At 45.8% G+C, this 24345-nt stretch overlaps 1 protein-coding gene across 1 annotated transcript in view; it reads right to left on the bottom strand.

Moving 5' to 3' along the window:
* LOC141347311 (uncharacterized) overlaps nucleotides 1-24345 on the bottom strand; it is a 48639-nt gene that overhangs the window by 5685 nt on the left and 18609 nt on the right. The window lies entirely within an intron of this gene.

The following is a 24345-nucleotide window of genomic DNA, read 5'->3' as shown; positions in this document are numbered from 1 at the left end:
TTAAAGTTTCTGCTAATATGACTGTCACAGTCCTGTCTGTTCATCTGGTCTCCCCCTGTCATGTTGTCATTTTTGGTTTCACCCTCATCAGCCTGTCATCCCCATCACCTGTGTTTAATTATTAGTCATCTGTGTCACCTGTGTTTAATCATCTAGTCACCCTTTAAAAGTCTGTTTGTATCTTCAGTTCATGTCGGTCTTTAAAGTTTTGTGATGTGTGTTCCTGCCTGTACCTGCCTGTTCCTGCATTGATCCTTTGAAGTATTATATTAAATAGATTGTTAATTGTTAATCTTGTCTTTCGTCTCGTCTCGTCCTGCACACAACCCTGACAGAAAGACCGACCCAAAACAGTTCACGGCGTCTTCCCCTGCGTTTCTTTTCCGTTTTTTGAATCAGTGTTTGTTTTATTTAATCTTTTTTCCCTTATGAATATCCCTGCTGTCCGCATCATCCTGCTGGAGCAGGGGAACCGCTCTCTCGAGGACCACATAAGTGACTTTATGTACCTCGCGCCGATGACGCATTACCCGGACCGCTGCCTGTGCACGTTCTTCCGTGCAGGACTTAACATCGCCACTAAAGCGCAGCTGTCCGGGGAGGGTCCTCGAGAGAGCCTCGCCGGTTACATCGAGTGGGTGCTGGTGTCCAGCAGAGCTTCGTTGACCGCGAAGGATGACACCAGCCCCACTCCAGACCCAGAGCCCAGCCAAACATCACCCCGACATGCAGAGTATGAGCCCGCATTCACCGCGGACGGAGAGCCTGAGCCCGGAGCGGCCACAGTATGGACTGCCGATGGGATCAAAACCTCCGACCAAGAGCGTGAGCCGACCTCTACATCTGCGACGGTGGAGTGCTGCGTGGAGCAAGAGAGGGCGGTAGAGAGCCCTGCCCACTGCACCACCACTGGGGGTGAGCTTGAGCAACACTCTGGGGATTTAATAGACTTCTTCTCAGAAACACTGGCCTGCCTGAACTTCCCACCCACCCGCCCTCTTCTGCCTAATCCTGGATCCCCGCTGGTTCCGTCCAGCCATCCTGAATCCCCGCTGGTTCCGTCCAGCCATCCTGAGTCTCCGCTGGTCCCGTCCAGCCGTCCTGAATCTCCGCTGGTCCCGTCCAGCCGTCCTGAATCTCCGCTGGTCCCGTCCAGCCGTCCTGAATCTCCGCTGGTCCCGTCCAGCCGTCCTGAATCTCCGCTGGTTCCGTCCAGCCCTCCTGAGTCTCCGCTGATTCCGTCCAGTCATCCTGAATCTCTGCTGGTTCCGTCCAGCCATCCTGAATCTCTGCTGGTTCCATCCAGCCTTCCAGAAACCCCGCTGTCACCTGTCAACCCCCCTGCTCACCCTCAGTCCTCCATCTGTGCAGTGGGCTCGCCGCAGGTCTGCCAGCTTCCATCGGCGTCTCGGCTGGAGGATCCCTCATCTCCACCTCCAGCCTCAGAGTCCAGAACTCCGCCTCGGCCCTCCGACCCTGCGGCTCCACCACGGCTCTCAGCTCCCTCATCTTCAGCGTCGCCCGTCGGCCCACCAGCTCCACCGGGCTTCCTCGTCCCTCCGGCTCCGCCTTGGTCGGTTGTCGTCCCGCCATCGCCTACGGACTCTACTCCTCTGGCTACGCCTCGTCGCTCCGTCCCATCGGCTCCGTTGGGCTCCTCCCTCCCCCCGGCTCCACCTCAGTCCTCTGTCGCTCCGGCTCCACCGCGGCCCTCTGGATCTCCGCCTCCGCCTTGGTCGCCAGAGCCTCTGGCTCCGCCTTGGCCCTCCGGATCCTCGGTGTCGCCCAGGATCTTCGGCTCTCCGTCTCCGCCTCGGGCTCATCCTTCACCTGCTCTGCCTCTGTCGGTCGGACCCCTGGAGTCGTCAGCCCATCCTCCACCATGGCTCCTCCCTCCGTCGGCTCCACCATGGATCTTCATGGCTGTGGCCTGGGTCTTGCTCTGTGCCTCCTGCTCCGGGTCCCTCCTGTTTCTTCCCTGGCTCCTCCCACCTTCGTCGCCCCCCTGGACTCTGTTGACTTTGTTTGTTGTCCCCCTCCAGGGGTGCCGTCCTCCGCCAAAGCCTCCTCCCACATGGACTCTGTTTTTTCGCTCCCCTTCTCTTTTTTTTTTTTTTTTTTTTTTTTTTTTTTTTTTGTTGTTCCCCACGGCGCGAGGACGCGCCTTTTCGGAGGGGGGTGTAATGTCACAGTCCTGTCTGTTCATCTGGTCTCCCCCTGTCATGTTGTCATTTTTGGTTTCACCCTCATCAGCCTGTCATCCCCATCACCTGTGTTTAATTATTAGTCATCTGTGTCACCTGTGTTTAATCATCTAGTCACCCTTTAAAAGTCTGTTTGTATCTTCAGTTCATGTCGGTCTTTAAAGTTTTGTGATGTGTGTTCCTGCCTGTACCTGCCTGTTCCTGCATTGATCCTTTGAAGTATTATATTAAATGGATTGTTAATTGTTAATCTTGTCTTTCGTCTCGTCTCGTCCTGCACACAACCCTGACAATGACAGTTTACTTAACAACAAACCAAAGATTTTAGAGCACTCGCTATAATTTTTGATTAAAGCAGGGCAGGGCAGCTGATTTTGTGGTTGCCTAGCAACATAAAAACCACAGCGCATTGGTCATTTCTAAATAAAAAAAGTCAACCAAAAAAGGCAGTGCAGTGTGCCTCACGTTTTCAGACCTGAAAAATCACAGTCTTTCTGATCAGGGCCGCAATCAAATTCCTTAACATAAAGGAAATACTGATCTTTTTTTAGACCAATATTTTGGCTGGATACACATATTAAATATTTTTATAAAATACACAGATTAAAATATTCATACTGTGTCAACTTGATGTTTATCTCCCGTTGAAGGCGGACGTGAGCGCTGTCCCACACCCTCTCACTACGTTGCATCCATTTGTCCACTGCGGGGACCGAAGATGGTTCACCAGTAGAGTTGGGTAACGTTTGGGGTTTTTTCGATACCGGTGCCTGAATCGATACTTTTAAAAAAAGCCACAAAATGGTGGATGACACAAGAATATCTTTTTATTGGACAAAAAAGTTCTTTAAAATGAAAAATATATTAAAAGTTTAAAGTATACATTAATATTTAAGTAAATACAAAACACAACAACAATAAAACCTAAGCCACCTAACCCAACTACAATAATTTAACAGCTTCAAATTTCAGCAAATCTTTTGCATAAATATTACCATATTTGCCTTCTCTGGCAAAATAGGACACCTCTTCTGACGTATTGCATGTCCTGGTATGACTAGGGCAGGGGGCAGGGTTGTGGCTAGAAGGGATACAGCTCAGACCGGAAACTAACAATGAAATTAATTGTTCTACTTACAATTAATTAATTGATTGTGTTGTTTTAACGTCTACACCTACCACAACCCTAAACTTAGCCCTTACTATAATACAAAAACAGTATTATTGTTGTACAGTGTGATAAAAATAACATTAGATTGATGTGCGCATACCTAGTGGTCAGATCTGTCTCCCTTCTAGTCTAAACCAGGGGGCAGAGGGGGGATGCTTTTGAAAACCTTTTTTCTCTTCCTATAGGTTGGAGGTTGAACAAATTGTTAGTGTAATCTGTTACGTCTGTTACGTATCATGTCATGAAATGTTTTTAATACGAAAACTGTCTAATGTGATCACAATTTCATAAAAAACATTGTAAGTTAGGCCTATTAATTGTAATGATTTCATTTCAAACAACGAATAAATTATATAGAGAAAGTGAACAAAGTATAAATAGAGCTTTTTGAAACTATTTACGAATTAGTAAACCACTGCATCGCAAAATGATTCACTGTTTCGAAGCACTCCAATCGGATCGCGAATCATTTGACTGAGAATGGAACTTCAATGTGCGTATCGTGAATCATTTGATTCAAAACGAAACTTAAAAGCAAGTATTGTGAATCATTTGATTCATAACAGGACTTTAAAGCACTGGTCGTGAAAAAATTTATTTAGGCGATTTACATCAGGACATAGGAGAGCTTTTCGGGATGTTTTATCCCCACCGGGAATAAAAATAATTCAGCAGAGGTGGGGATGCATAGACTAGAGCAAATCGCACCCTGCTGATAGTGCCAGCTGATGTTCGCCAACTGTCAAACACGGTACATCCCTCTGCTTTCAAGTTTATTCCATGTGCCCTCAAATGTTTCATTAAGTTTGACGTGTTTTCCCCTTTACACACAACTGTTGTAAAACATTTGCTGCATGTCGCGGTGTCTGAATCATTTCTCGTGAAATATAGCCACACTTTAGCACATCAATGCTTCTTACATCCGTGTCATAGCACCAGAAGACAAATATTTCAATAGACAGTTCAGGCACTTAAGTGGCACCAAAATGAGGCACCGAAATTCGTGTTCTGTTTTGGTTCGATACATACCGGTCATATAGATACCGGTGCCGTATTGGCACCGAGTTTCGGTACCCAACCCTATTCACCAGACCACGGGAACAAGGGGGGTTGAAAACCAAGGATGCACTGAAAGGGGGTTAGACCCGTAGATGTGTGAGTGATTGAGTTTTGGGCGTATTCTGCCCATGGCAGGAATTCTGACCAACGATGTTGTTCTCGGTGGCAGTATGTGCGAAGGTATCGTCCAATCTCCTGATTCAGGCGTTCCACCTGGCCGTTTGACTGGTTCAGTGGTGAGGTGGTTAGTGGATGGGTCGTGATGTCGGGAAAGTGCATCTGCCTTACTGTTCTTACTGCCTGGTCGATAAGTGACAGTGAAATGAAATTGAGTGAAGAATAGAGACCAACAAGTGGATTGAGACGTTTGGCACATTTGATGTATTCCAGGTTCTTGTGATCGGTGATAACTTGAAAGGGGTTCTTTATTGCCGACAGCATAGTTTCTTTCTGCGGGGGTGAGTTTTCTGAAAAAGAATGCACATGGAAGGAGCATGTCTGGTTGACCATGCCGTTGTGATAGTACTGCTCCTATTCCAAAGTCTGAAGCATCAACTTCTAGGATGAATGGTAGGTTGGGGTCTGGATGTTTTAGAATGGGAGCGGTGGTGAATCTTTCTTTGAGGGATGCAAATGCATGATCTGCCTCTTCCGTCCAGTTTAACCTTTTGGGTTTGTTTTTGAGAAGTGATGTTAGGGGAGCAGATACCATACTGTAGTTGCAGATGAAACGTCGGTAGAAGTTTGCAAATCCGAGGAATTGGAGTTTGGAGTTCCTTGATAGTGGTGGGTTTTGGCCATTCTGTGACTGCTTTAACCTTTATGTCATCCATTTTTACTCCCTGGTGACTGATCTGGTATCCAAGGAACAATGTTTGTTTGACATGGAACTCACATTTTTCTGTTTTGACGTAGAGTTGGTTCTCAAGGAGTCTGGATAGTACGGCTCGGACATGGGTGATGTGTTTCTGTTCAGTCTTGGAATAAATGAGAATATCGGCAATGTATGTGATTACATATTGATTTAGGAGGTCTCTGAACCCTTCATTGGTGAGGTGGGAGACAAGAGGTCTTTGTCTTGCTGAATACCTCAGAGAGATCTTGATAGAAGGACGGGATGTGAATAGTCTTATTGGTTTCTGGACTTTCTATGCTGGTGGTTAGACAAGGTTGGGGCCCAGCAGACAAACGGTGTTGATAGCAGAAGGGAGACCAATGAATGAGCTCACCATGATGCCAGGAGATGTCCGGGTCATGAGCTGTTAGCCAGGGGTGTCCGAGAATAATGTTGTGTCGAGGAGAATTGACAATGTAGAGAGTTATGGATTCTTAGTGAAACAGTCCAACAGTGAGAGTAAGGGTGTTGGTTCGGCGTGTAATACCTTTGCCAATGGAAGTATCATCGATGGCTTTAATTTCAATGGGAGGTACACAGGGTTGGGTAAGTAGTCCGTATTTTTCCACGATGACTTGGCTTATCAGATTGAGTGCAGCTCCTGAATCGATCATAGCTGTAGATTCAACGGTAGTGTGATCAGTCTTGAGGGTGACGGGTAGAATGAGTGACTTATTTTGAAGAAGAGCAAAATGTTCAATATTCACCCAGTGAGTAGAAGAGGGTTTGTGAGGACATCCATCGCTGCGGTGGTCTACTTCACTGCAATAATAGCAGAGATTGAGTTGTCGACATAGTCTCCGCTCATGTTCGGACAGTCGTGAAATTCCAAGTTGCATGGCTTCTATGGAGGGTGATTTAGAGAGATGGGTTGTGGATGATTAAGGGGTTCCTTTACTATTCTTCCACTTGGGTGTCTGTCTCATCAGGTTGTCAATCTTGATGAAGAGGGTAACAAAATCAGAAAATGGCAAATTTTCCCCTTTGCAAATGAGTTCAGCTTGGAGGTCGACATTGAGGCTTTGTTGGAAAGTGGCTTTAAGTGAGACATCATTAAATCCGCTTTGAGCTGCAAGTGTGTGGAATTCGATGGCATAATCAGCTGTGGAGCGATTACCTTGAGACAGATGGAGGATCTGAGATGCTGCATTCTTGCCTCCAGCAGTGTATTCAAAAACTTATTTGAGTTGTGAGATGAAGTGATCGATGCAGGTTCTTAGCTGTGGATCAGTGTCCCAAACTGCAGCTGCCCAGTCGGCTCTGCCAGTTTGCAACGTCATCATGAAAGCATATTTTTTCTCTTCCGATTCAAATTTCTCCCCTTGGAGGTCGAAATACACTCTCACTTGCTGAAGGAAGCCTCTACATTGTTCTGCAGACCTATCAAATTTATCAGGAAGAGCGAGGCTTACCGTCTTTAGCGTTGGTGTGGGGAGCAAGCGGATGTAGTGCGTCAGATGTACGTTGATCGCTTGAAGATTGGTTAGCTGTTCTTGATAACTCTTGAGGAGATCGCTTTGGTAAGCAAACGCTGCTTGCAAGCTGGATTCATGGTAGGCAAAGTATTCTGTAAGGAGTGCACGGAAGCAGGGGTAAAATCCATATGCGGATATTTAGAGATGTTTCCAACATACATAAACGTGAAGGCAGGCAAAGGGTCAAAACCAATAGAGCAGTCCAATCTGTCAACGTGCCAAAGGGTAATCCAAATAGCGTTAGTCAGTAGACAGGCAGAGAGTCCGAACACAAACATTAGTCCAATCAGGCAAACGTGGTAAAGTGGTAATTCCAAGGAAGCAGAAGTCAAATATAACAGGCAGGGTAATACACAGTAAACAGTCCAGAACAATAATCAGAGAAACGCTCGGTAAGGCAGGTAAACTGGCAATATTTGCGGGGAGCAGGTTGTGTTAGCTTATAAAGCTATCAAACAGGAGGTGGTCAGAGAGGAAGCAGAGGGAGCTGAGCTCAGTCAGTACTCGGGTGATGGCTCCCTCTGCTGGCTAGGCGTTACAGTGACTTTGTTTCTTCAGTAGAACACAAACGAAGATTTTTAACTCAAACCGTTGCAGTCTGTTAGTCATATAATGGCAGTAGATGGGCACCAAACCTTTGAAAGTAAAAAAAAAAAAACATGCACAGACAAATCCAAATTACACCCTCTGGCTTGTGATGATACATTGATGTCCTTAGACACGAAAAGATTGTTTTTTGCGAGAAACTATATAGCTGTGTTCAACTTTGGGCTGGCAGTGCAAACCCTTCAGACAATGCTTCCATATGTCCAGCAAGCAAAGAATAACCATGATATATTTTTCTATGTAACAGCTTTGTTGAATATTTATGTTGAGAGCCTTGGACGAAATGATACTCAAACATACCTCAACGAACAAAAAGAGTTGGCAAGTAGCAGTGGTGAAAATTTTGAGGATATTGTGAAGGGTATATTAGCTCATATGCATTTGATGATAGTCCCCACGCTATGTCCTATACCTGTTCTTACTGAAGTAAATGACACTTCATCTGATTTTACTTTAAAGCAGTCTCAGGTAACAGCAGATAGTGCATATCACTCTGCCTCACTAGCCTCAGCAGCCACAGGCTTCGAATCCCCATAGCTCACTGCTAGTGACTTAAATCCACTTAGAGTGCAGAGAGTCATAGTGGAACTTCTTGTAATCAGAACTGACTTAACTGTTCATAGGAACTCACCATTACATCTTTGAGTTTTTTCTGGACATGTTCCTTGTCCACCCAATAAAGTTGACCATGACATTAGATTAAAACATCAGATCAAACAACAGATCAATCTTTTGGATGAAACAAACATCAGGCAAGACACATACTGTACAGAGCATCTGGAAGCTTTAAAGAGACATCTTCAGGAGTTACTTGACGCTGGAGTCATATGAGAATCTCAATCTCCTTACTCTTCTCTTCACTCAGTGTGGTTGTCAGAAAGAAAAATGGTGACATACGATTATGCATTGACTACTACTACAAAAAAAAAAAAAAATCAAAAGACCTTCATGGATGCATGTGCACTCGAAGGTACGAAGGAAAGTCCTACCTAAAAAAGAGCTGCACCTCGTGAATGTCTCGACCACCCATCTCTTGCAGCTTGTATGCCTAGACTTCCTGACTCTAGAGCTGATTTTGATCTCTTGCTATCCCAAATCCTTAGAGTCCCTGCATTTCATTTCATTTATTTAGTCTCCTAGGGCTGGGATTCGGGCCAATTTTCACGTCATAGTTCAGACGCGGGTTTCAGGCCTGTTTTAGGATTCTCTCTATATTTATATTTTTGACAATTATGGTGATGAAAAATATTTGTCGTGCTGTTGGAAACAACACTAGACCACAATTATCGAGACCAGCTCGAACAGTGTAGTGTCAGCACAGCTGGAAGAGTTCCGCAAGCCAAGTGCAATAAGTTAAAGCTTGCCACAAATCACTAGCAAAAGTAATTAACATGCAAAGATGAAGCTGATGATCATGACTCGTCATCTCCTCATTGGACGTGCCTTAAGCAAGAAATGCATCTTTACGGATTAATAAAAGAGTTTTTGTGTTTCGATTTGAATTATTTTGTTAAAGTAATCATTTAAAGCTTTCTATAGATATATTTATCATGTCTATGTGGCAGGTATTCACTGAGTTTCAGTTTCCTTTTCAAGACCGAAACAGCATCCTGTTGGTTTTCTTTGTTTTAGGCTACAAAAGCACAACATTTTGTTGATATTGTGAATGCACACAAATAAAACTAGACTCTTTACAGTTCCGAATAATGTCCTAGGTACCCAAAACGGTTGGGTCCGATAATGGCGCAGATCTGGCACAATCATGCCAGCAAAAAACTCTACAATTAGCCGGCACTGGTCTGAGTCTTGTTTGCTAAATTAAATATATCTCCATGGGGTCAACAAACGTGCCAGCGCGTTTTGTGGCAGTTTTTCTAATAACCCCAAAAGGAACTTCAATTACTCCGTCATTTCTGAACGTACAGATAAAAGCAGTACATCAATCGAATCTGAAGGGCCTACTTTTATTTGTATACACTCATAATAACAATTGTGATTGTGATTTTGCAAAATAAAGAAAACAAACAGGGTGTGCTGTCTGCCGTGTTGGTCTCCATGATCTTCATTCAGAAAAACGCGTCATTAAAATATACTATAACTCAGCCGATACACAACACAGGGGCATGTGCAATATAGAGCAAGCTTGAGATGTATACTTACAAACGAAGTAAGTTTTATCGAAAACAAATATTCTGTGATCAAGTAATCCATATGAAACCATGTCCAGTCTATCCGAACATTATAAAGTATGTTTCATTTCATTGCAACTAAATGTCTCACGACGCCAGGATGTTTTTTAATGTTCTAGAAAACGATGCTATATAAAGTAATCTTACGATGTTACACTTAATGAAATAGTCTAAGAATGTTTAGACAACATGTTGTCACAGTCAGGCGGGTTGAGGAGTGAAGATTGACGAGGAGAACCGGAGTAACTGAATGAATAAGGTTTATTAAATAAAACTGCAAATGATAACAAATAAACAAAACCGGGAGCAAGAAAAGAGCACATGACAAAACAAACGGAAGTAACATAATCAACATTAACCGACAAACGGGGTGTGCAAACACAGACTCTTAAATACACTGAAACGGGGGCGTGGTCACAAACAAGGTAACAGGATAACGAGGGGGAAATACAAATATGGGCATGAACAAACCAAATGGAAACAAAACTAGAGGGGAAGACAAGGACTAAACCATTAACATCGGGGGAAAAACACTAGGAGAACAGAACATAATCCTGACATTACCCCCCCCCCCTCCCCGAAGGCGCGTCTCGCGCCTAATAACATCTATATGGGAGGGAGGGTGGGCGCCCTGGAGACCGCTAGGTAGGGACACAGGATACAGAGGTGGTTTCCAGGGCGGATCAGGGAGCTCAGGTGGCCATGGCCGGGTAACCAGTCCAGGAGGCCATGGTGGGTCTGGGAGCTCAGGGGGCCATGGCCGAGTAAACAGTCCAGGTTGCCATGGCGGATCTGGGGGCTCAGGAAGCCATGGCCGAGTAAACAGTCCAGGTGGCCATGGCGGATCTGGGGGCTCAGGAAGCCATGGCCGAGTAAACAGTCCAGGTGGCCATGGCGGATCTGGGGGCTCAGGAAGCCATGGCCGAGTAAACAGTCCAGGTGGCCATGGTGGATCTGGGGGCTCAGGAAGCCATGGCTGAGTATACAGTCCAGGAGGCCATGGCCGAGTAAACAGTCCAGGTGACCATGGCTGATCTGGGGGCTCAGGAAGCCATGGCTGAGTATACAGTCCAGGAGGCCATGGCCGAGTAAACAGTCCAGGTGACCATGGCTGATCAGGGGAGTAGCCCCCCCAAAAAAAATTTTCTTGGGGGAACCTAGGGTATATTCCACCCAGGAGAGCACGGAAGGGCGCGCAGGAGAGAGCTCCGGCTCTGGAGGGCGTACAGGAGAGAGCTCCGGCTCTGGAGGGCGCGCAGGAGAGAGCTCTGGCTCTGGAGGGCGCGCAGGAGAGAGCTCCGGCTCTGGAGGAGCGGGCTCTGGACGGCGCTCTTGAGGAGCGGGCTCTGGACGGCTGGACGACCCCAACGGAGATTCAGGAGGGCTGGGCGTCTCCAGCAGAGACTCTGAAGGAGCAAGCTCTGGGCGAGCAGTCACTGGAGGGCGCTCTGGCGGCGCAGTCACTGGAGGGCGCTCTGGCGGCTCAGTCACTGGAAGGCGCTCTGGCGGCTCAGTCACTGGAGGTCTGGGCGGAACCAGTGGAGATTCTGACTTGACGGTAGCCATCTTGGGTGCAGATTCAGGCTTGGCGGCCATCTTGGCCAGGGACTCAGGCTTGGCGCCCATCTTGGCCAGGGACTCAGGAACAACGGCTATCTTGGCCAGGGATTCAGGCTTGGCGGCCATCTTAGCCGGGAACTCAGGAACGGTGGCCATCTTGGCCGGGAACTCAGGAACGGCGGCCATCTTGGCCGGGGATTCAGGCTTGGTGGCCATCTTGGCCAGGGACTCAGGAACAATGGCCATCTTGGCCAGGGATTCAGGCTTGGTGGCCATCTTGGCAAGGGATTCAGGCTTGGCGGCCATCTTGGCCGGGAACTCAGGAACGGCGGCCATCTTGGCCGGGAACTCAGGAATGGAGACCATCTTGCGTGCAGACTCCTGCGTGGCAGCCATTTTGCGTGCAGACTCTGGTGTGGCAGCTGACGGGCTTGAACGCGGAGAGGAAGCCTGAGACACTGGGCTGAGGACCATCGTGGGGCTTAGGAGGACTTGGGGACACGTGGGGGACAAGGGAGTGAGGTCGCTAGAGTGATATGCGGAGGGTTTTGGCTTTTGGTGAGATGGGGTGACTGCATGTTTCCAGATGGGAGGAGGATTACCATCCTCCACCATGACTTGGAATGGGGAATCACATAAATCAAGAACAAAATTTACAAAATATGCTACGGGACGGTAGCAATCACTAGGAGTAATCAAATTAAACAAACTATCATCTTTGAGTCCCATCTGGAAACATGCGTTAACCATCTTGTCACTCCATCCCACCAGATGGTAAACGCTCAAAAACTCCTCCACATATTCCTCCAGCGAACGCTCACCTTGATGCAAGTTCCAAAGGAGGTCCTCAGGCCGGTTCATCTTCTTGTATTGGGTCGGTCAATCTGTCACAGTCAGGCGGGTTGAGGAGTGAAGATTGACGAGGAGAACCGGAGTAACTGAATGAATAAGGTTTATTAAATAAAATACTGCAAATGATAACAAATAAACAAAACCGGGAGCAAGAAAAGAGCACATGACAAAACAAACGGAAGTAACATAATCAACATTAACCGACAAACGGGGTGTGCAAACACAGACTCTTAAATACACTGAAACAGGGGCGTGGTCACAAACAAGATAACAGGATAACGAGGGGGAAATACAAATATGGGCATGAACAAACCAAATGGAAACAAAACTAGAGGGGAAGACAAGGACTAAACCATTAGAACTGGAAACAGGGGGAAAAACACTAGGAGAACAGAACAGAACAAGACATAATCCTGACACATGTATTGTATAATACATACAAAGTTTATAAATAAATAATTACAATAAATACATTAATTGTATTTATAAATAAATAAATATTATTTATTAATTTATTATTAATTATTTATGAATTTATCGTAAAACAATTGGATGTGAAGTGTTTATACTGAGAGTATTTTTTGACCATGTTTATTAGTAAGTTTGGGAAAAGATGTTTAATGTGCTAAACATGTATTTTCTCAGATATAAAATGTCCTTTTTTACAGTAGTACAATTGCGTGAGTAGGGATGGGAATTGATAAGATTTTTACGATTCCAATTCCATTTTCGATTCTGCTTAACGATTCGATTCTTTATCGATTCCCTTATCGATTCTCATATGGAAGAAAAGGGACAACAAATTGTTGATTAGCATAGTTAAACTGTCTCTGTTTGGGGCTTTGTACTTAGGGCTGAGAATCTTTGTCATCTCCCTAGAAAATATATAATGGGAATGAATGAGTCCTGCAGCTTTATTAGCCGAGGACATGCTAATGTTGTTGCTGCTGCTACCGCTGCTGGGTTGAGAACTGTTAGTCCAGAGCGGATCGAAAACGCAACATTCTTTTATTGTTATTGCAGGCTGTGTGCGCAAATGTTTTAGCATGTTAGTGGTATTTCCTCCCTTTGAGGAAATATCTACGCTGCAAGTATTGCAAGTTGCCCTATTTTCGTCTTTTTTGGTGAAATACAACCAGACTTTTGAGCGTTTGTTCCACTTAGGCGCCAATGCTTATTGACTGAGCGTAAGCTACGTAACGTGCGTAAGTTACGCAATGCGCGTGATGACGTCATTCGTGCCCATTGGAATCGTTAAGGGAATCGTTTGCAAATTTTGCAAACGATTCGATGGAATTGAAACACTGGGAACCGGTTCTCAACAAGAACCGGTTTTCGATTCCCATCCCTATGCGTGAGTCTATGCCTACAAAATCATACTATATATATATATATACACAGGTCCTTCTAAAAAAATTTACATATTGTGATAAAGTTCATTATTTTCTGTAATGTACTAATAAAAATTTGACTCTCATATATTTTAGATTCATTACACACAACTGAAGTAGTTCAAGCCTTTTATTGCTTTAAAGGGGTCCTATTATGCTCTTTTACAAAGTCTTTATTTTGTTTTGGGGGTGTACTTGAACATGCTGTCATGCTTAGTGGTTAGAAAAACGCATTATTTTTCACATAATTTACATTATTACAATAGCTTTCTCCCCAGGCTGGCACAAACGCCTCGATTAGTTCTGGGTTCCGCCTTCCGAAAGACAAACTGTATTGTGATTGGTCAGCGGTCCCACTGCGTTGCGATTGGCAAACAGCGTAGACCGCATTTCGCCCTGCTGCGCCCCTTCCCAAAGCAGCAAACTAGATTAAAGTGATTCTTACGTTTTAAATCTGGATATTTTTCTTACAAAAACACATCTGATCACTAAAGGAGGCTTTTACCAACCGCCCCGGAGCCATGTGAGGCACTTTTTATTATGGATCGACTTGTGTCGGACTTATGGAGAGAAACAATTATCTATACCGTTCAGTTCTAAAGCTTGGGAGAGCTAACGTTAGGATTATTTTGAATGTAACTCTGATTGCATTCGTCTGAAAGAAGGAAGACATATACACCTAGTATGCATGAAAGGTGAGTTAAAGCTACAGTATTGTTGTTGGTCCTATCGTCAGCCTGCGAGATCGCCGATACATATTATCATTATTGTGCTAATGTATTTATTGTTCACTTGCCCGAAACCATAAGGCTAGTGAAGCTATCTACACTGTATGACGAATAAATGTCTTATCACACACTGCACCTCTACGGAGCGGCTTCAACGCATGCACTGATGATCATTAGCCAATGTTTATGTTTACATCAGCCGTGACTCTGCGTGTGTTTGAAACCTCTATAACGCACATCAATGGCACGGCTCCAGCATGGATTCCGGAGAAGTTTGCGGACTCTTTAATTAAAGCTGAAACGACCTGCGGCTCACTGAAGCATCCCAGAAGCGGCTGTCCATAATACATGCTAAAGTTAGGCGAATCCCCCACCCGCCAACGAACTGAATTTCTGTAGGCGGGATACCGTGTTGTGACGTCATTGCATGCGGAAACAAACGATGTAGTCCAAACGAGTCGTTCTTTGTAGTTCTTGAAAAGGGACTTTTTAAAAACCAAATATCTCCCTTTGGAGTGGACTTTGAGATTTGTAACTTTGTAGATGTTTTTTTATGCCCAAACATAAACACCACACACTGGCTACATTTCAAAAAGTGATAAAGCATAATAGCACCCCTTTAATATTGATGATTTTGGCATACAGCTCATGAAAACCCAAAATTCCTATCTCAAAAAATTTGCATATTTCATCCGACCAATAAAAGAAAAGTGTTTTTAATACAAAAAAGTCAACCTTCAAATAATTATGTTCAGTTATGCACTCAATACTTGGTCTGGAATCCTTTTGCAGAAATGACTGCTTCAATGCGGCGTGGCATGGAGGCAATCAGCCTGTGGCACTGCTGAGGTGTTATGGAGGCCCAGGATGCTTCGATAGTAGGGATGGGCATTTTAAGCAAAAACAATATTCGATAATCGCTGGGTATTATTCGATTATTATTCGAAAATCGCACCCCTCCCTTGCATACACCCACGCATGCACGCATGTATAGAGTACACACCCATAAACAGAGAGAGAAGAAGAGAGACCATTCACGCTTTGAATCTATATGGAAACTGTTTAATTCATCAGAAAATTTTGTCTTAACTCAAGCCGTTTAATGGTTGTAAGGTATGATTGCTGAAATATTAGAATGATAAACATAACCGAATGACGGCACTTATTAACATAACAGTCCGTCGATTAGCATTCATCAACTGCTCATAAGGCTAAGATATTTCTATTTAGAAATGAGTATGATTAGTTAAACCATGGATATTAGGATTAAAACATTGCGCGCTGAAACGTGCACAGATGGCTTAACCGTGTTCGCTAAAACATATTGTGAACATCCTGAATGACGGTAGTTAAGTGAACATTAACTTTAACGTCCGTCTTCAAAATAATAACCTAGATAGTATTTTTATTAAAAAAAATGAGCATGTCCACATGCTCGGGATGAAGACGGGTGCGCAATCTGTTCACAATTAGTCCGGCCGCCAAGAACACTCTTTCTGATGGCACAGACGTTGCGGGCACACACAAGTAAGCCTTTGCTAATTTTGCCAGTCGGGGGTATTTGTGGTCGTTGGTTTTCCACCAGCCCATTGGGTCGATGTGGATTGGTGGGCAGATGTCCTGGCAGTACTGGTTTAGTTCGGTTGTGTCTGAAATTTTTACGTTATAATCCTCACCGAACAAGACTGCAATTGCAGATGCCTACAGCGAATCACTTCTTGGCTTTTTGGCCAGAGGTGTTTCATCTGTTTCTATTGTTAGGCCTATCTCTTCCTCACTCCCTGAGCTGATTGAGATGAGATCACACACCTTGGCCTCCACTGCACGTTTGACTTCATCAGTTGCGAAACGCAGGTGTTTGTGTCTAGGATCGAGGAAAGACGCGATGTATGCGACCTTGCAAGCGCTGCTGACATCTGCAGGTGCAAGTTGACGCTCCAGTGAAGTAGACACTGTGTGCTTGAACTGAGAGACTTTGGGAAACTCTCCTGGGATTACTTTGAGGTGTTTTGACAGAAGAGTGGCTGTCACTGAGTAAACCATGGAGATGGACACTCCGGATTCTCCGCACAATGCAGTCGTCGCACATTTCAGTGAGTGAAGTACTGGTAAGAGTTCCTCCATGACTCCTCAGCTATCATCAGTAAGGTCAAGGGCTCGTGCATCTGATAGCTTAGTGACAGTTCTGTCTGATAAAACTGCAGATATTGCCCATCTTTGCTCGAGTACGCGTTCGAACATGTCATGAATGGAGTTCCACCTAGTTCGGCAGTACTGCACTAATTTGTGCTCAGGCAAGTTCTGGAGTTGCTGCTTTTGTTTCAGCGCTTGTACTGCAGTGGTGCTGCGATGGAAATGAGAAACAAGACGACTGGCAGATGCCATGACATGGTTTATGTGGTGAAGCTTGAAACCGTCATTTGTTGCGAGTTGGAGCGTGTGTGCAAAACAAGGCTGAGAGTCCCAATCTAACAATTCAGTATTGGCAAGCACCATGTTGCTCGCATTGTCATGCACGCATGCTGTGATTTTTCCGGTCAGACCCCACTGGTCCACAGCAGTGGAAAGCGTATTTGCCAGATTTTCAGCCGTATGCCGCTCTGGCATGGCTTTGGTCTGTAGAACAGCACTTTGAATGTCCCAATCAAATATATAATGACATGTGATCGTGGTGTATGATTCGGTTGTAAGCGCCGTCCACGAATCTGTGGTTAGTGCCATTTTTCCAACACTCACTAACTGACTGCGCAGCTCTCTTACTTTGTCATCAAAAAGTTTTTCCAGTCGGGCAGTGAACATTTTTCTAGACGGGACAGTAAACTCGGGCTCTACAAACTCCATAAGATTTCTAAAACCCTCTCCTTCTACAAAGCTGATCGGAAGCATATCTTTAGCGATCATCTTAGTGATGAGGGCCGTTGTTTGCTCTGCCCGTGTAGCATCCGACTTCTTTGTCCTGACCATGAAACTAGCCACTGATTGCTGCTGACCTGTGGATGAATCTGCTGGGTGCTTCGCCCTCAAATGGTTGTGCATTGCAGTCGTTGATCTATGATAAGCAAGCCTCGCACGGCAAAGTTTGCACTGCACTTCATTCTCATTTATTTTATTAAACGAGTTCCAGACACAACTCTTACTTGACATCGTCCCAAATTTCAGTAACCGTTATATGACATGCAAGTGTACAGTAAGTGTGCGCGGGAGACGATGTGTTCTTCTTCTGTTGTCTTTGACAGCTTTTAAGTGCGTTATTGGCGGCGCCGCCCTCTAGCGCGTCACCCCCGCATCATCACAGAAAACATTGGGAATTTAATAATCGCACAAGCTATTCGATATTCTGTAATTAAATCAACTTATCGAATATTCGAAAATCGTTACCCATCCCTATTCGATAGCGGCCTTAAGCTCATCCAGAGTGTTGGGTCTTGCGTCTCTCAACTTTCTCTTTACAATATCCCACAGATTCTCTATGGGGTTCAGGTCAGGAGAGTTGGCAGGCCAATTGAGCACAGTAATACCATGGTCAGTAAACCATTTACCAGTGGTTTTGGCACTGTGAGCAGGTGCCAGGTCGTGCTGAAAAATGAAATCTTCATCTCCATAAAGCTTTTCAGCAGATGGAAGCATGAAGTGTTCCAAAATCTCCTGATATCTAGCTGCATTGACCCTGCCCTTGATAAAACACAGTGGACCAACACCAGCAGCTGACATGGCACCCCAGACCATCACTGACTGTGGGTACTTGACACTGGACTTCAGGCATTTTGGCATTTCCCTCTCCCCAGTCTTCCTCCAGACTCTGGCACCTTGATTTCCGAATGACATGCAAGATTTGCTTTCATCCGAAAAAAGTACTTTGGACCACTGAGCAACAGTCCAGTGCTGCTTCTCTGTAGCCCAGATCAGGCGCTTCTGCCGCTGTTTCTGGTTCAAAAGTGGCTTGACCTGGCGCCTGTACACGGTGGCTCTGGATGTTTCTACTCCAGACTCAGTCCACTGCTTCCGCAGGTCCCCCAAGGTCTGGAATCGGTCCTTCTCCACAATCTTCCTCAGGGTCCGGTCACCTCTTCTCGTTGTGCAGCGTTTTCTGCCACACTTTTTCCTTCCCACAGACTTCCCACTGAGGTGCCTTGATACAGCACTCTGGGAACAGCCTATTCGTTCAGAAATTTCTTTCTGTGTCTTACCCTCTTGCTTGAGGGTGTCAATGATAGCCTTCTGGACCGCAGTCAGGTCGGCAGTCTTACCCATGATTGCGGTTTTGAGTAATGAACCAGGCTGGGAGTTTTTAAAAGCCTCAGGAATCTTTTGCAGGTGTTTAGAGTTAATTAGTTGATTCAGATGATTAGGTTAATAGCTCGTTTAGAGAACCTTTTCATGATATGCTAATTTTTTGAGATAGGAATTTTGGGTTTTCATGAGCTGTATGCCAAAATCATCAATATTAAAACAATAAAAGGCTTGAACTACTTCAGTTGTGTGTAATGAATCTAAAATATATGAAAGTCTAATGTTTATCAGTACATTACAGAAAATAATGAACTTTATCACAATATGCTAATTTTTTGAAAAGGACCTGTATATATAAGTATGATACTACTGATATTAACATTCTTACAGATGTTTTCTTTTTGTTGTTTTTTAGTGATCTAAAACCTGTTCAACAGATAAATCCTCCTGACGTTTATTTAAGTCTCTTCAACTGTTTTCCTCTGAGAGCTGTTTACCAACTTCATATGTTCAACTACACTGATATTCTCGTGTAAAACAGTTCATAGAGTTTTGCAATGACCTAACGATCAGGTATGATTTACTTATTTCACTTGTTGAACAGAATTCAGAAAAAGTTTTCAGAAATGACACAAAGTCCGTCTACATCTCTGTGGTTAGATCAGGGTGCTCAATAATGTTTCTTGGCCCTTTCATTATGTATGTTTTGATTATACTGTGTTCTAAATAAAATACAAATAATCTAAAACTCCATTCTTTGAATCTTCTCACATTTTTCTTTACCTAATAGTCACATTCATTAATTGATGGGCAATTGGGAGGGCTCTTTGTCTCTCAGGTGTGAATTACTAAATATTCATGGGTCATTGCCACTCCTATGCATATTACCTTTCAATCACAAAACATGTTTTACAAAATTTATATCAATATATTGTTTTCTCTGAACGAGTAAACAAGATGATTTTCACAAAATTTGGTTGAAAAAATTCTAGCCTACCACATCCAATTCTGAAAAAAAAAACTTGTGAGCAAATGTTCTTTATGTGTTAAATGGCCTTATTTCAGTGACTTCAAAAGTTTTTCACTAACCACGCATAAACGTTGTTCCCTCTTGATACTTCACTCGTACTGCGTCTGAAAGACACTTTGGGGTAAACTCCTTTTTCTCCGAGACTGAAGCAATTTCAATAACACAGTGTTACTGCACGGCCATTGGTTCGTGCAGTGAATAATAAACGAACCTATGGCTTGGCAGTGGAGCTGCACGAACCTATGGTGAAAGCTCACGCCAAATTCCGCCAGAATGGGCGGAGATTCTGGCTATATAAGCGCGCATTTCGCCATAGGATCTCAGATCCTTCTCCTTCAGCGACAATATACAGCTCACAGAGACTGACTTCGCTCTCAATAAGAAGAATACTTCTTTTCAGAGAGTGACTCCGCCCCTCACATCCTCCCGCTTTCTTCCTCACAAGAGCCTGTGAGAAAAAAGCAGCGGGGCAGAGGATTACAGAGCACGGTGTTGAATGAGCCCACGCCGGCTGAGCCCCCGAGTGCCTCACTCTCACCACATAGGGAGGACTCGCCCGTTCTCTTCGCTCATCCGGACCAGCGTCCCTCTGCGGCTGCGAGCGATCTGGTCTCTTTTGGAGGGAGCGAGTGCGAGCCGATGGATGACAGCATGTCACTGGCTGCATCAGATGGAGAGGAGCTTTTCATCTATGCAACCCAGCGCGACCGGCACTGGCATGGACGCCAAACTTCCCCGCGTCCTGACTAAGGCTGTTGAAGAGCTGGGTTTGGAGTGGTCTCCGCCTGAGGAGCCCTCACGCAGTCGTCTGGACGAATGGTTTCTGCCGGGGCGCCGCCAGGCCCCTCGTCAAAGAGCCTCGCCGTTCTTCCCAGAAGTCCATGACGAGATAACGAAGTCATGGCGCGCTCCGTACTCAGCCTGCCTACGCGCCTCCTCTTCCTCTGCCCTCACTACAGTCGACGGCGCTGAAGAGAAGGGCTATGACAAACTGCCTCCACTGGATGAGTCTGTGGCCGCGCATCTCTGCCCGCACACTGCCATTGGATGGAAGGTTAAAGCTGCGCACCCATCCAAGCCCAGCAGGACCACTTCGGCCCTCGCTGGACGAGCATACTCGTCGGCTGGACAGGCGGCTTCAGCGCTTCACTCTATGGCTGTCCTCCAGGTGTACCAGGCCAAACTCCTCCGCGGATTGGATGAGGCAGGTCTGGATGACCCCGCCTTCAAAGAGCTCTGCAGCGCAACCAGCTTGGCGTTACGCGCCACGAAGATGACGGCGCAGGCGATCGGCAGGTCAATGGCCAGTCTCGTGGTGCTGGAGCGCCACTTATCGCTTAATTTGACAAAGATCAAGAATGCAGATAAGGTGTCCTTCCTTGACTCTCCAGTCTCTCCTACCGGTCTCTTTGGACCTGCAGTAGAGGGCTTCGCTGAGCATTTCACTGCAGCACAGAAGCCGTCCCAGGCAATGCGGCACTTCCTGCCAAAGTGCTCCAGCTCCACCACGGCTCCGAGTCGCCCCAAGCCGGCGCCGACTCAGCAGCCTGCGAAGGTCACGCCCCCAGCTGCTCAACCAGCCCTCAAGCCTGAGCGTCATCGATCCCACTCCGCTAGACGCTACCCGTTTCCGAAGCGCCAAGGACCCCGGCCCAAGGTAGTGCGGGACCAGGCGCCCCCAGCGTCTTCCTGATCTCAAGGGCAGGAAGAGGGAGGGGCCATGTCTCGCCGGAGCCGGACCAGCCCCCAAGTTACCTCTGTTAAGCCTTCATTCACCCCGTTCTGTGCCGAGTGCAGAAGGCTGCATGTTTGTGCAAAACATGGCTGTGAATCGCCGGCCCGTTGTATTAGCGCCCCCACAGCCTACTGCTGTTATAGCGGAGAAAATAAAAAACAAACATTTTCAAAAAGAGAGCAAATTTCCTCTTCCACTATTGTTAAGCAGCGATCTCACGAGCAGTCAGCTGCTCGAATCAATGCAACCCCTCGCCACACGGGCCAAGGCCTGGCAGGCCATCCCCGGAGTGTCCAAATGGGTTCTGGAAATAATAGAACGAGGTTACACACTTCAATTCGCTCGAAGACCCCCGGGCTTCAACGGAGTGGTCTCCACCTCAGTCCCCAGCAAGGACGCAGACGTCCAGCGATCTGTAAATTCGTCGTCATCAGTTAGGAACCTAGGCGTCCTATTCGATAGCATTTCTAGCATTTGCAAAACCGCATTTTTCCATCTTAAAAATATATCGAAATTACGACCTATGCTATCAATGTCAAATGCTGAAACATTAATTAATGCGTTCATGACCTCAAGGGTACATTATTGTAATGCTTTATTGGGGGGTTGTTCTGCACGCTTAATAAACAAACTCCAGCTGGCCCAAAATGCAGCAGCTAGCGTTCTTACTAGAACTAGAAAGTATGACCATATTAGCCCGGTTCTGTCAGCACGGCATTGGCTCCCTATAAAACATCGTATAGATTTTAAAATCTTGCTAATTACTTTTAAAGCCCTCAATGGTTTAGCTCCTCAGTACTTGAGCAAGCTTCTATCGCATTATAGTCCCTCACGTCCGCTGCGTTCTCAAAATTCTGGCCATTTGATAATACCTAGAATATCAAAATCAACTGCCAGTGGCAGATCATTCTCTTATCTAGCGCCTAAACTCTGGAACAATCTACCTAACACTGTTCGGGAGGCAGACACACTCTGTTAGTTTAAATCTAGATTAAAGACACATCTCTTTAACCTGGCTTACACATAAAACATTAACACATTCCTATAATTCAAATTCGTTAAAGGATTGTTAGGCTGCATTAATTAGGTCAGCCAGAACCGAAAACACCTCCCATAACATCTGATGCACTCGTTGCATCGTAAAAGAATGGCATCTATGCTAATATTAGTCTGTTTCATTCTTATTCCGAGGTCACCGTAGCCACCAGACCCAGCCTGTATCCGGATCAGATGGTCACTGCAGTCCCCCGAATCCAGTCCGCACCCAGCTTAGATCATGGATCACCACCTGGAGATGACTTCAATAGCCATGGATGTCAACCAGATGAGCTCCAGAGACGGATCATCACTAAAGACCTCGCCAACCTAGACGGCCATCGGCGCTACACCACAGGAACCTGATGAGTTCCCTACAATCGAACATTGGTACAAACTGCAGGTTTCGTCTGGCCAGAGGAGAACTGGTCCCCCGACTGAGCCTGGTTTCTCCCAAGGTTTTTTTCTCCATTTCTGTCACATGTGGAGTTTTGGTTCCTTGCCGCTGTCGCCTCTGGCTTGCTTAGTTGGGGACACTTTCCAGCGATATTGTATACTATTTGAACTGAACTGACGATGATATCACTGAATTCATTGATGAACTGCCTTTAACTGAAAATTGATTATTTACAATAATGCGTTACTTACACTATTGTTCTGTTTAAATACTGTGCAGTTGCTTTGACACAATCTGTATTGTTAAAAGTGCTATATAAATAAAGGTGACTTGACTTGACTTGCGAGCAGAGGTGAAGAATTTACTGGCGAAAGGAGCCGTAGAAACGATTCCCCCAGATCAGAGCGATTCAGGCTTTTACAGTCGTTATTTCCTCGTTCCCAAGAAGGACGGCGGCTTAAGGCCCATCTTCGACCTCAGACGTCTGAATTGCGCCCTCAGCAGACGGTATTCAGAATGATCACACTAAAACAGATCCTCTCACAAATTCGTCCAGGGGACTGGTTTTGTTTGCTGGATCTGAATGATGCGTACTTTCATATCCAGATCGCCCCCCATCACAGGCGATTCTAGAGATTCGCCTTCGAGGGAGTAGCGTATCAATACACGGTCCTGCCCTTTGGACTGTCCCTAGCTCCCCGCACGTTTACAAAGTGCATGGACGCAGCGCTTTCCCCTCTGAGACATATGGGAATCCGCGTCCTGAACTACCTCGACGATTGGCTCATTCTGGCCCAATCGAGAGATGAGCTAATACACCACAAATCCTTTCTCCTCAGCCACTTAGAGTGCCTGGGACTCAAGGTCAACTTTGCCAAGAGCAATCTGTCCCCCATCCGACACATTTCGTTCCTGGGTGCAGTTTTCGACTCTGTCATCCTGAAGCCAAGGCTTGGTTATATACCAAAGTGTCTCTCGACCCCTTTCAGAGACCAAGTTATCACTCTGTTGGCACTTCCTCCCTCGGAGCAAGATCAAGACTTCAATCCTCTTTGTCCTGTTAGGGCATTGAGGAGCTATGTAGAGAGATCTGCACCCTTCAGACAGTCAGAGCAGCTGTTTGTATGTTTCGGTGGCCGCACCAAAGGGTCTTCGGTTACGAAACAGTGGTTATCCAAATGGATAGTAGAAGCTATCATGCTGGCACAATCTTCTTTGGGTCTACAATGCCCCATGGGAGTGAGAGCCCATTCGACTAGAGGCATTGCCTCGTCCTGGGCCTGGTCCCCTGACTAGCCCCTAGGAGCTAGGGCCATTTTGAGTCGTTCCTCTGCCATAGCCACGGCGGGATTGTACTGGTTCCCCAAAGCGTCTTTCAGACGCAGTACGAGTGAAGTATCGAGAGGGAACGTACTCGGTTACGTCCGTAACCTCGGTTCCCTGAGATACGGAACGAGTACTGCGTTGCTGGCCGTGCTATGTAGCCGCATGACTCAGTCGTCGCTTCAGTCGAAGTAACCTGAGATCCTATGGCAAAATGGGCGCTTATATAGCCAGATACTCCGCCCATTCTGGCGGAATTTGGCGCAAGCTTTCACCATAGGTTCGTGCAGCTCCGCTGCCGAGCCATAGGTTCGTTTTTTATTCACTGCACGAACCAATGGCCGTGCAGTAACACTGCATTATTGAAATTGCTTCAGTCTCGGAGAAAAAGGAGTTTTCCCCAAAGCGTCTTTCAGACGCAGTACTCGTTCCGTATCTCAGGGAACCGAGGTTACGGACGTAACC

This window comes from Garra rufa, chromosome 12, assembly GCF_049309525.1.
Source record: "Garra rufa chromosome 12, GarRuf1.0, whole genome shotgun sequence".
Lineage (NCBI taxonomy): Eukaryota > Metazoa > Chordata > Actinopteri > Cypriniformes > Cyprinidae > Garra > Garra rufa.
Note: the sequence above shows the minus strand (reverse complement) of the source record. Positions and strands in the feature narration are given on the sequence as shown.